Source organism: Colobus angolensis, unplaced genomic scaffold (genome assembly GCF_000951035.1).
Source record: "Colobus angolensis palliatus isolate OR3802 unplaced genomic scaffold, Cang.pa_1.0 Scaffold103, whole genome shotgun sequence".
Lineage (NCBI taxonomy): Eukaryota > Metazoa > Chordata > Mammalia > Primates > Cercopithecidae > Colobus > Colobus angolensis.
In genome coordinates, this window is record NW_012111253.1 from 5,700,470 (window position 1) to 5,713,550 (window position 13,081).

The following is a 13,081-nucleotide window of genomic DNA, read 5'->3' on the forward strand; positions in this document are numbered from 1 at the left end:
AGATCTGGCCACTGCACTCCAGCCTGGGTGACAGAGCGAGACTCCGTCTCAAAAAAAAAAAAAAAGAAGTTAATTATTGCATATAATTTAGAATAATGCATGGCACAGAATAAGGATTAAATGTTAATTCCACTGTTTTAATAACATTGGCCTTCTTTTTACTTTCATGGCCAGAACCTGTGTCTACAAAAAATAAGAAAAGTTAACCGGGCGTGGTGGCACCAGGAGTCTCAGCCACTCAGGAGACTGAGGTGGGAGGATCTCTTGAACCCAGGAATCGGAGGCTGCAGTGAGCTATGATTCACACCACTGCATTCCAGCCTAGGCTGCACTCCAGCAAGACCCTGTCTCAAAAAAATAAAATAACAAAACAAAAAAGCTTTTCCCAGAACAGTGGGGCCCAGTAGTACTACACTACAAAGGGAAGGGAGACTAGTCAAGTAATCCTTCAGAATTTTTGTTTTGTTTTAAATATCTTAGGGGATTTTCTAGCCCTCTCTAGCACTTGAAGGGACAAGTTTCGATTTTAAAAAAAAAGAGAGAGGAAAAAAAAACACATATTTCATCCCCAAATGAGCTCCCCTCTTGCAGGGCACTCTATCTGGGTAGATATTTTTATCAGATGCCAGGTAATTCTCCTGCAGCCTGGCCTAGACCACATTTAGGAAACACTGGCCCCAGGATAAGGGTCCAACCCTCAGGGCAGCGTTCAAAGCCCTCCAATACTCAGCCCCTCCCCACCTCTTTGACCCCCTCTCCTGGCCCCCCTTGCCTAAAAACATCAGCCCCAGCAACACAACAACATGCAATGTCTTTTTACCCCTCCCTCTACCTAGCTCATTTCACCTGGCTGACTCCTATTAATTCTTATTCAATGGTTTCCTCCATTCCAGCTCCAAGTTGGGTTAGATACCGCTCCTCTGGGCCTTGCCAATGCCCCATGCATACCTCTGTCATTGCGCTCATCTCACTGTGTTAGAATTATCTCTAGGTCTGTGTCCTTTAATAGACTGTGAGAACCTTGAGAATGGGAACCGTATATTAATAGTATTAATCCATGCACCTCCAGTATGGTTGACAGGGTACAGAAAGAAGGAAGCTGGGGAGGGAGGAGAAAAGAGAGGGATGGTGTTAGTTTGGGTCTTCAGAGAAGCAGACACGAAGATGAGATAAAACACAAGACATTTATTAAAGAAAATGCCGGCCGGGCGCGGTGGCTCACGCCTGTAATCCCAGCACTTTGGGAGGCCGAGGCGGGCGGATCACGAGGTCAGGAGATCGAGACCATCCTGGCGAACACGGTGAAACCCCCATCTCTACTAAAAAAAAATACAAAAAAAATTAGCCGGGCGTGGTGGCAGGCGCCTGTAGTCCCAGCTTCTCGGGAGGCTGAGGCAGGAGAATCGCGTCAACGTGGGAGGCGACGGAGCTTGCAGTGAGCGTAGATTGCTCCACTGCACTCCAGCCTGAGAGACAGAGCGAGACTCCGTCTCAAAAAAAAAAAAAAAAAAAAAAAAAAAGAAAATGCCTGTGAAGAACCAAGCACAGTGCCTGGTATGTCATGAAGACTCAAAAAAAAAAAAAAAAAAAAAAGAAAATGCCTGTGAGAGAAGAGAAAATGTGGGAGGGAGATGGAAAAGACTGGAAGATCTATCAGACTTCGTTGCAAGTCTGACTTGTGAAGGAGAGAGAAAAGGAAGGAAGGAAGTTTGCGTGGAAGCATCTTACACTGCAGTTCTGTCTCAAGTTTGGCGGCCAGGCGCGGTGGCACACGCCTGTAATCCCAGCACTTTGGGAGGCTGACGTGGGCGGATCACTTGAGGCCAGGAGTTGGAGACCAGCTTGGCTAACATGATGAAACCCCGTCTCTACTAAAAATGCAAAAATTAGCCAGGTGTGGTGGTACACGCCTGTAACCCCAGCTACTCGGGAGGGTGAGGCAGGAGAAGTGCCTGAACCCGGGAGGCGGAGGTTGCAGTGAGCCGACATTGTGCCACTGCACTCCAGCCTGGGCGACAGAGCAAGACTCTGTCTCAAACAACAACAACAACAACAAAAAGATTTGGCAGGGCCAATGGGGAGTCCCTGGGCTAAAGTTGTTGGTCAAAGGAGTTTCCATGTCTGTCAAGAACAGGCCTGCCTCAGTATCCCTGCTGCACTCAATCACTGCCCGGAGGCAGGCTGCAGGAAGCACGGAGGGACTCAGCACCAATGTGGTGATGGATTTCAGAGGCTGAAGCTGGGGCCCAAGGTCAATGGCACTTCCAGTGGTCAGAGATTTGAGAGGTGAATTCTCATGGACACTAAAAAAGGAGGAAAGGAAGGAAGGAGGGTGGGACTAATAAACACACTGACGGAAAGTCTGACAGTTTGTATGGTAACATGCTCACAGGAAATCTGGCTGTTTGGACTCAGGGTGGTAGGGAAATGCAAAAAGCACAGGAGTCGAGGGGCGTCTTGAGTTGGTGACCTGGTTTCATCACTGACTAGCTGTGTGACCTGGGCAACGCTACCACTCTATTTCCTGATCCCTAAATTAGGAATATTAATACTTGCCCCATCTATCTCACAGGATTGATGTCCCACCTTGGGGGTCTTGACTTTATCTCGTTCACCACCAAATGTAGAAATACAGCTTTGGGGGCTCGCTAACATCACCCCATGGATAGCCAGGGTTGCCCCTTGGCTTGTTAGCATTCTGGGTCTTTGTGGGGAGGTGTCCACACAGAGTGGGGCTGGGCAAAGGAGGACACAGCAAGGTTTCCTGGTCTAACTGACATCACCCCTCCCAGACTTTCAGTGAGCGAGCTTCAGGTACAGATGGGGAAAGGTAGCCCTCTGCCAGGCAATTGTCTACTGGCATGCAGACTGTGGGTCAAATGGAGTGGCCCTGGGTGACGGTGATAGAGGATTCCCCTGGAGAGGCAACTGGGCAGGCCAGTAATGAACCAGAACTCAAACCCGGCAAGATCTCTGAGCTCTGGAGTAGTGCCCGCTCAGTAGTTCTTCTCCTGGGCCCTTCACCACAGCTTTTCCAAATGATACCCACCTTTCCCTGCCCTCCAGGGACATCATTCATTTCCTGCTAAGTATGGGAAAAGCTGTCTGTTATACAATGGGATCGACACAAGATAAAAATCTAAACCCAGGCTGACCTTCCCCCCAAGGCTTCCTCTGGTCTTTAACCTGAGGTGTGTATCAGAATCACCTATGAAGCTTTTCAAATATGAAAATTTCTAGCCCTGACCCTTGACCTACTGAATCAGCATCTCCAGGGAAGGGACCTGGGGATTTTATTTTTAAAAGGCCCCGGATGGTTCTAAAATATAACTATGCAGCAGGAAATCACAGCCTCTTGAGGGCTGACCTTATTAACCCAGACCTAAAATGCACCAAAGAAATCCATCCCAGCTGGTCATCCCAGGGCTGAATTTTAGTTCCACATTTGTGATTTACTTAATGGTTTGTTTTGTATGCTTCCTAATCTCCCTCTCCAGTGTTCACATTAGGAAATGAATTAAAAAGAGATCCTCAAATAGAAAATGCGTCTGATCCCCAACCTCGGTCCCTCCATCTGGTTTGATTAACTAGGAGAAACTCAATGAACTTCCGTCAAAGCATGACTTTTTACTATTATTGTTCTACTCCTGTATTTGTATTGGCACAATTCTCAGCTGGTCTGTAAGGACCACCCAAGATGCTGGATGACAGTTTCAGAGATAGTTAGAGCAAAGAAGATTGAATTCATTTAGTACACAGTAAAATAGTCCACACATGCAGACATTTCGATTGTACCGGTTGTTGTGAATTTCTGAGCTCTCCAAGGATAGAGATTCTGTTATGTTGACCTTTTTGTTTCCAGTCTTGTTCAGTCCTTGACACACAGTCGGTACTTAATGTTTGTTAATAAATGAGAATTTAGGACCTGTGACCCAATTCAACGTTGCCTTCTATGATGCAACATAATTAACATGGTCTGTGAGAATTTTTCTTGCTCTTTTGCTTTTATTTACTTGCAGAAGTACTTCATGCACCTTGTAACCAGTTGTATTAGTCATGATTCTCTAGAGGGACAGAACAAATTGAATAAGTATATATGTAATGGGGAGTTTATTAAGCATTAACTCACATGATCAAAAGGTCCCACAATAGGCCTTCTGCAGGCTGAGGAGCAAGGATAGCCAGTCTGAATTCCAAAACTGAAGAACTTGGAGTCCAATCTTCGAGGGCAGGAAGCACCCAGCATGGGAGAAAGATGTAGGCTGGGAGGCTAGGCCAGTCTCTTTTTTCACATTTTTCTGCCTGCTTATCTTCTAGCCACGCTGGCAGCTGATTAGATTGTGCCCACCCAGATTAAGGGTGGGTTTGCCTTTCCCAGCCCACTGACTCAACATTAATCTCCTTTGGCAATGCCCTCACAGACACACCCAGGATCAATATCCTTCAATCCAATTAAGTTGACACTTATATTAACCATCACGCCAGTTGAATAAAGAATAGAAGGTTTAGAAAAACCTGGCCAAGTGCGGTGGCTCACGCCTGTAATCCCAGCACTTTGGGAGGTCAAGGCGGGTGGATTACCTGAGGTCAGGAGTTCAATACCAGCCTGGGCAACATAGTGAAACCCCGTCTATACCAAAAATATAAAAATTAGCTGGGCGCGGTGGTGCGTGCCTGTAATCCCAGCTACTCGGGAAGCTGAGGCAGGAGAATTGCTCGAGCCCATGAGGCAGAGCTTGCAGTGAGTCGATATTGTGTCATTGCACTCCACCCTGGATGACAGAATGAGACTCGGTCTCAAAAAAAAAAGAAAGAAAGAAAGAAAAGAAAAAGCTTTACCTTCCCAATCTAATCCCATGCCCTGGGATCACCAGCGTTAGGTTTGGTTAATTATACTTCTACGTCATTCTTTATGTTCATACAAAAATATACAAATGCATGTGTATTAATTACTCAGGGTTCTTGGAATCAGCTTTGTTTGGGGCACAATGGCAGACACCAAGATGAAGCTGTACATAAGACATTTAAAATGTAGTGATAGCAATTCCCTCTTTTGAAAAAGCATAAAAATCAATACATGTTTTTAAATGTTCAGCAGAACAGAACTAACAAACATGAGAAATAACATCACCAAAAAAAAAAAAGAACGATCATCTTCAACGAATACACATTGTTGTGATGCCACTGAATGCAAAGGAAAATGTAATCGTGCTGAGCAGGTAGGAAAGCGGCATTAAGCTTCAATTCCCCTTCATTTGAGGGTGACAAGGGGTGAGGGAACAGGAAGAAAAAGCTGCCCTCTCAGAGTATTCACCAGACACCCTAGTTTTCAGTCCTTTAAAAATCTAATTAAGGCCAGGTGCGGTGGCTCACACCTGTAATCCGAACACTTTGGGAGGACCAGATGGGCAGATTTCAAGACCAGGAGTTTGAGACCAGCCTGGGCAACACGGTGAAACTTCATCTCTACTAAAAATACAAAACTTAGGTGGGCATGGTGGTGCATGCCTGCAGCCCCAGCTACTCAGGAGGCTGAGGTGGGAGGATCACCTGAGCCTGGGGAGGTTGAGGCTGCAATGAGCTGTGATCACGCCACTATACTCCAGTCTGGGTGACAGAGTGAGGCTCCTTCTCAAATAAATAAATAAATAAAATTTAATTAAAGGACCCTGCATTACAAAGGCCATATTTTTGGTCAGCTTTTTTCAGACTGGCAGATACTTTATCCAGGCATTTAGGAAGAAAAGCAATGCAACAAAACATTGTTTTTCTTTTTCCTTTCTTTTCTTTTCTTTTCTTTTCTTTCTTTCTTTCTTTCTTTCTTTCTTTCTTTCTTTCTTTCTTTCTTTCTTTCTTTCTCTCTCTCTCTCTTTCTTTTTCTTTCTTTCTTTCTTTCTTTTCTTTTCTTTCTTTCTTTCTTTCTTTCTTTCTTTCTTTCTTTCTTTCTTTCTTTCTTTCTTTCTCTCTCTCTCTCTCTCTCTCTCTCTTTCCTTCCTTCTTTCTTTCTCTCTCTCTCTCTCTCTCTCTTTCCTTCCTTCCTTCCTTCCTTTCTTTTTTGGAGACAGAGTCTCACTCTGTTGCCTAGGCTGGAGTGCAGTGGCATGATCTTGGCTCACTGCAACCTCCACCTCCCGGGTTCACGTGATCACGTGATTCTCCTACCTCAGCCTCCCAAGTAGCTGGGACTACAGGCGTGTGCCACCACACCGGGGTAATTTTTGTATTTTTAGTAGAGACAGGGCTTCACCATGTTGGCCAGGCTGGCCTCAAACTCCGAACCTCAGGTGATCCGCCCGCCTTGACCTCCCATAGTGCTGGGATTGCAGGCATGAGCCACTGCGCCTGGCCCAAAACATTGTTTTTCAATGCCTACTATCAACGGTGTTACTCCTAAGGAAAATGATAGAATAAGCTTAGATAGCATCTTCTGTAGCTTAACGAATTTAACCATGGTCCAGTGTAGATCTAAATGAAGAATGATCCAGGTGTCTTCTGGAAGCCCCTTTCTTATCTGCATACTATTTCATGCAGAAGTTATACTCTAGAATCCGATGAATTCATCCATGGTATGTAGAAATATTGCTAGAGGCTGCAACCATGGTAACCTATCAGCCTCAAGCTATCTGGTTACATGGCCCCAGGAGAGTGGTAACAACTCTGTGACTCAAATCTGTAAAAGCAGGAACCTTGGACCACATAACTAAGATTACTTTCAGCGATAAGAGTCTATGGAAAATTACTAAGTTTGTCATTATTTTTGTTCCAAAGTAACTTGTTTACCGACCTACCTCAGAAATATTATGAGTGTGGTTCCAGACCACTGCAATAAAGTAAATATCACAATCAAAAGAGTCACACAGATTTTTCGGTTTCCCAGTGTATATAAAAGTTATGTTTATGCTATACCGTAGTCTCTTAAGTGTGCAATAGCATTATGTCTAAAAAATGTACATACCTTAATTTAAAAAATATTTTACTATTAAAAAATTCTAACGATGGCTGGGAGCTGTGGCTCCCACAAATTTGTGGATTACAAATGCCTGTAATCCAGCATTTGGGAGGCCGAGTCAGGAAGATGGCTTGAGGCTAGGAGTTTAAGACCAGCCTGGGCAATATGGCGAGACTCTGTCTCTTTTAAAAAAAAGAAAAGACAAGAAAATACTGACAATCATCTGTGCCTTTAGTGAGTTGCAATCCTTTCGCCGATGGTGGGTCTTGTTTCTATGTTGATGGCTGCTGACTGATCCTGACTGATCAGGGTGGTGGTTGTTGAAGGTTGGGTGGCTGTGGCAATTTTTCTTTTTTTTTTTTTTTATAATTTCAACTTTTATTTTAGATTCAAGGGGTACATGTGCAGGTTTGTTACATGAATATATTGTGTGACATTGAGGTTTGGGGTACAAATGATCCTATCACCCAGGTAATGAGTATAGTATCCAATAGGTATTTTTCAGCCCTTGCTCCCTTCTCCCCTCCTCCCTCTAGTAGTCCTCAGTTCTGTTGGTCCCCTCTTTGTGTTCCTGTGAACTCAATGTTTACCTTCCAATTATAAGTGAGAATGTGCAGTATTTGGTTTTCTGCTCCTGTGTTAGTTTGCTTAGGACAATGGCCTCCAGCTCCAATCATGTTGCTGCAAAGGACATGATCTTGTTTTCCTTTATGGCTGCATAGTAATCCATCGTGTATATGTACTACATTTTCTTTATCAAATCCACCGCTGATGGGCACCTAGGTTGATTCTGTGAATAGTGCTGTGATGAACATTCAAGTACATGTGTCTTTTTTGTAGAACAATTTCTTTTCCTTTGGGTTTATATCGAGTAATGGGATTTCTGGGTTGAACAGTAGTTCTGTTTTTAGCTCTTTGAGAATTCTCCAAACCGCTTTCCACAGTGGCTGAACTAATTCACATTCCCGTCAACAGTATATAAGCATTCCCTTTTCTCTGCAGCTTTGGTTTTGGTTTGCATTTCTCTGATGATTAGTGATGTTGAGCTTTTTTTTTATGTTTCCTGGTCACATGCACGTTGTCTTTTGAGAAGTGTCTGTTAATGTCCTTTGCCCAATTTTTAACAGGGTTATTTGGTTTTTGCTTGTTGAGTTGTTTAAGATCCTTATAAACTCTGGATATTTGGCCTTTGTTGGATGCATAGTTTGCAAATATTTTCTCCCATTCTGTAACTTGTCTGTTTACTCTGCTGATAGTTTCTCTTGCTTTCCAAGCCTCTTTAGTTTAATTAGATCCCACTTGTCAATTTTTGTTTTTGTTGCAATTGGAGGACTTAGTCACAAATTCTTTGCCAAGGCTGATATCCAGAATAACATTTCCAAGGTTTTCATCTAGGATTTTTATAATTTGAGGTCTTAGATTTAAATCTTTAATCTGGATTTTGGCGATTCTAATACATATGTACTGGTATCTTGTTTTAATTTGCATTTCCCTGATGACATACAATGCAAGCATCTTTCAAAAAATTTCTTTTCTTTTCTTAATTTTTTTGGCTCCCCACAGGAAATGAAACCATTTATATGCTTATTTGCCACCTATCTTTGGTGAGGTATCTGTTAACGTCTTTGACTTATTTTTTGATCTGGTTCTTTTCTTATTGTTGAGTTTTACCTTGTATATTCTGGATAACAGCCCATTATCAGATATGCCTTTGGCAAATATTTTCTCCCAGTCTGTGGTTTGTCTTTTTATTGTTTTGATAGTGTCTTTTGCAAAGCAGGAATTTTTAATTTTAATGAAGTCCATGAAGTTATTTCATGGGTCATGCCTTTGGTGTTGTATCTAAAAAGTCATCATCAAATCCAAGGTTATTTAGATTTTCTCCAAAGTTATCTTCTAGGAGTTTTATAGTTTTGTGTTTTACAGTTAGGTTTGTGATCCAGTTTGAGTTAATTTTCGTGAAGAGTGTCAGGTCTGTGTCTACAATCATTTTTTTTTGCATGTGGATATCTAGTTGTTTCAACACCATTTGTTGAAATGTTTATCTTTTCTCCACTGTAGTGCTTTTGCTCCCTCAAAGATCAGTTGTATTTATGTGGGTCTATTTCTGGACTCTCTCTTCTGTTCCATTGGTCTATTTGCCTATTCTTTCATCCATACCACATGCTTACTGTAGCTTTATAGTAAGTCTTTCAGTTGGGTAGTGTCAGTATTTCAACTTTGTTTTTCTCCTTCAACACTGTGTTGGCTATTCTCAGTCTTTTGTTTCTCTGTATAAACTTTAGAATTAGTTTGTCAATCTCTACAAAATAAATTGCTGGGATTTTTATTGTGATTGCATTAAATCTATAGATCAAGTTGGGAAGAACTGCCATCTTGACAATATTGAGCCTTGCTATCCATGAACATCGAACAGCTCCTCATTTATTTACTTTTTCCTTGATACTTATACCTTTGTCAGTGTTTTACGGCTTTCCTCGTATGTATCTTGTACATATTTTGTCAAATCTATACTGAAGTATTTCGTTTTTGGGGGTGCTAATGTAAATGTATATTTTAAGTTTCAAATTCCACTTGTTCATTTTTGATATTTTAGGAAAGCAATTGACTTTTGTATATTAACTTTATATCCTGCAACCTTGATATGATGACTTTTTTTAACTTTATGTATATATATTTAATTAGAATAGACATAAACCAAAAAGAAGAAAAAAGTCAGAATAAAGTGTCACTATCATTTTGCTTGCAAGGAGGAGTCAGGAAATGGAACAAATTACCAGAAAAATATTCTAAGACCATCTTGAAGTAGCTATAATCTTAAGAGTCAAATGCCAAAATTAAGCCTTATACCACTTAATCCACAGATGAACAAAAGGGGAGTCAAAAGTTTATCCTATTTAGTGTAATAATTTTTACATTAAATATATAGCGATTTGTTTCTCACAAAGTGGTACTGGCAACTTTTAGTAGAAAGAAGTTTCCATTATGCATTAACTAAAAAATCTCAAAAACAACTAAGCAGCTATGCTATAGCTCAGTAAGTACCATTAAACTGTTCTGTGTACATTTCAGGTTAATACATTTAATGGCTAGTGTACATTTCAGGTTAATAGAGAACTACATTTTGGATTTTAAAAAGGCAACAATAATTATATTTTGGCTTCTAGTCTAGATGCTTAACATAGTTAAGGCAACAGTTCAAGCTGTTGCCTTTTAAGTGAAGGTAGTTAAAATTTAAGAACAATCATCACAATTTCTTGCAACCTACATACACTGTTTGATGCTTACGTGGAATGAAACCGGTGTTCTTCATTGGCATGTTACACACACACACACGCACAGAGTTTTTTAAAAAATCAAAGGCAGGCTGGGCGCGGTGGCTCAAGCCTGTAATCCCAGCACTTTGGGAGGCCGAGACGGGCGGATCACGAGGTCAGGAGATCGAGACCATCCTGGCTAACACGGTGAAACCCCGTCTCTACTAAAAATACAAAAAAAACTAGCCGGGCGAGGTGGCGGGCGCCTGTAGTCCCAGCTACTCCGGAGGCTGAGGCAGGAGAATGGCGTAAACCCGGGAGGCGGAGCTTGCAGTGAGCTGAGATCAGGCCACTGCACTCCAGTCCGGTCGACAGAGCGAGACTCCGCCTCAAAAAAAAAAAAAAAAAATCAAAGGCAATCATTCTAAAGGTACTATGGTAGCATGTTAAAAATGCAAATATCCTATAGAACTAAAGTAATATGAACAGCACTACTCATTACCTAGGAGAAAGGTGACTGGTTTTCACACAAAGCTATACCTGTATCAGTCATCCTAATCACAATGGCTTAAAAAAGCATCAGATTTCCGGTAGAGAAACTATTCTAGGAAAGTCAGTAAATCTCTTGAAACTTTCACCTCTGTAAAACCAGGATAAGGCTACAACTATTTTGTAATCTGAACAAGGTATCAGATGAAATAGTAAGATTCCCAGTCATAATGTAAGATAGAAGGCCAGGCAAGGTGGCTCACGCCTGTAATCCCAACACTTTGGAAGGCCGAGGCGGATGGATCACGAGGTCAAGAGTTTGAGACCAGCCTGACCAACATGGTGAAATCCCGTCCCTACTGAAAATACAGAGATTAGCCGGGTGTGGTGGTGCAGGCCTGTAATCCCAGCTACTCAGGAGGCTGAGGCAGGAGAATCACTTGAACCTGGGAGGCAGAGGTTGCAGTGAGCCGAGATCGTGCCACTGGCACTCCAGCCTGGGTGACAGAGTGAGACTCCATCTCAAAAAAGAAAAAAAAAAAAGATAGAAAGGTCCTCATGCAGCATATGCTCGCTGGCTCTGGGAAAGCTACATGTGCATAATACCGAAGTTGCCAAAGAAGGAAATTGGAGACGTTCAGCTACATTTCCATGGTGCCGTGAATTTTAAACCTCAGGAATGGTGTGGTCCATTAGGCTTTTCATAATGCTTGGTGCCATCCACTTAATAATATGTTCAAAGATAAAAGCAGGTATGATTGTAATAGTAACTACAGTCCCAGATGTTGACAGTGTGTCTGCAATTTGAGAGTCCTTCAATCCAATGACATTCTGTCCATTGATTTCACAGATTTTATGTTCTGTGAGAAGACCATTTCTGGCTGTGGAGCTATCTTTCACTATGGATGTTATTTTTCAATTTTTAAAGATAAAACCAACATGTCCAGTGCTATCCTTATGCATGGTAATCGTCCGTTCAAAGGGCCTGTCATGAATGGTCATGGTAATCTTCTCTTCTCTCCAAAAGCCTGTTTGAGCACCTTGTGCACTTTATCAGAGCTTCACCCTGCACAGTTTTCACTATTAATCTGGAGCACTTGGTTCCCAAATCTCAGACCAACCAGTGAGGCTGGAGAATTAGTCTGGACTAGCTGAACAAATATACCATTATCTATTGATTTAAGCCTGAGTCCAATTTTTCCATTTTGATCCTTACACAAAATGACTTCACGAATCCTTTGCTTAATTTCTGCTCTATGAATTCCAATGTCATTACCAGTTACAGGAGCCACCATATAGTTCATACTGGAACTTCTTGCTACCAGCTGCCCCTGAATTGGTGCACCAAAAATCATGGCCACATTTACACATATTTTTTCTTCATTTAAACTCAGGCCCATGTATTAAGAGAGCTCCGGATATAGTTTGGGATAGAGATTTCCATCTTGTGAGATGGAAGCAGAAGCTTCTGACAAAATTGCTGGATTGGCAGAGTTTGCAGAAAAAGTATTTTGAGCCCCAATTACTTTGTCTACCTTCAAGTCTTCAAGAGATGGATAGAGAGACATTTTTGCAGGGTTCTTCTAGCCCACAAGGACTCACGCGCTGCCGCTGCCTCTGGTCACTGGCACCAACTTCTCTATGATGACTTCTTAATTCCAAGAGTGTTTGTCAACTCTCTTGAATTTTCTTTTTTTTTTTTTGTTTTTGAGGCGGAGTCTCGCTCTGTTGCCCGGACTGGAGTGCAGTGGCCAGATCTCAGCTCACTGCAAGCTCCGCCTCCTGGGTTTATGCCATTCTCCTGCCTCAGCCTCCCAAGTAGCTGGGACTACAGGCGCCCGCCACCTCGCCCGGCTAGTTTTTGTATTTTAGTAGAGACGGGGTTTCACCGTGATAGCCAGGATGGTCTCGATCTCCTGACCTCATGATCCGCCCGTCTCGGCCTCCCAAAGTGCTGGGATTACAGGCTTGAGCCACCGCGCCCAGCCCATTTGAATTTTCTACATAGATGACCATGCCATCTGTGAACAAAGACAGCTTTATTTCTTCCTTCTCAATCTGTATATCTTTTACTTTTTTTCTTGTCTTATTGCATTAGCTACGACTGGCATTACAACGTTGAAAAGCAGTGGTAAGAGGGGACATTCTTGCCTTTTTCCTAATCTTACTGGGAAAGCTTCGAGTTTCTCACCAGAGGTGGTTTATTCTAAGGGATTGGCTCATGAGATTGTGGGGGTTGGCAAGTCTGAAATCTGAATTCAGGTGAGAGTTAATGTTGCAGCCTTGAGAATTCCTCCTTCTTCAGTGAACCTCAGTCATTGTTTTTAATGCTTTCAACTGATTAGATGAGGCCCACCTACATTATAGAGGTAGCTTGCTTTATTCA

At 42.3% G+C, this 13,081-nt stretch overlaps 1 pseudogene across 1 annotated transcript; it reads right to left on the reverse strand.

Moving 5' to 3' along the window:
* Positions 1 to 11,242: 11,242 nt before the first annotated feature.
* On the reverse strand, positions 11,243 to 12,263 carry LOC105512066 (annotated as a pseudogene). The gene has a single exon (XR_001001810.1). The product of XR_001001810.1 is annotated as a syntenin-1 pseudogene (transcript).
* Between the last annotated feature and the right edge of the window lie 818 nt (positions 12,264 to 13,081).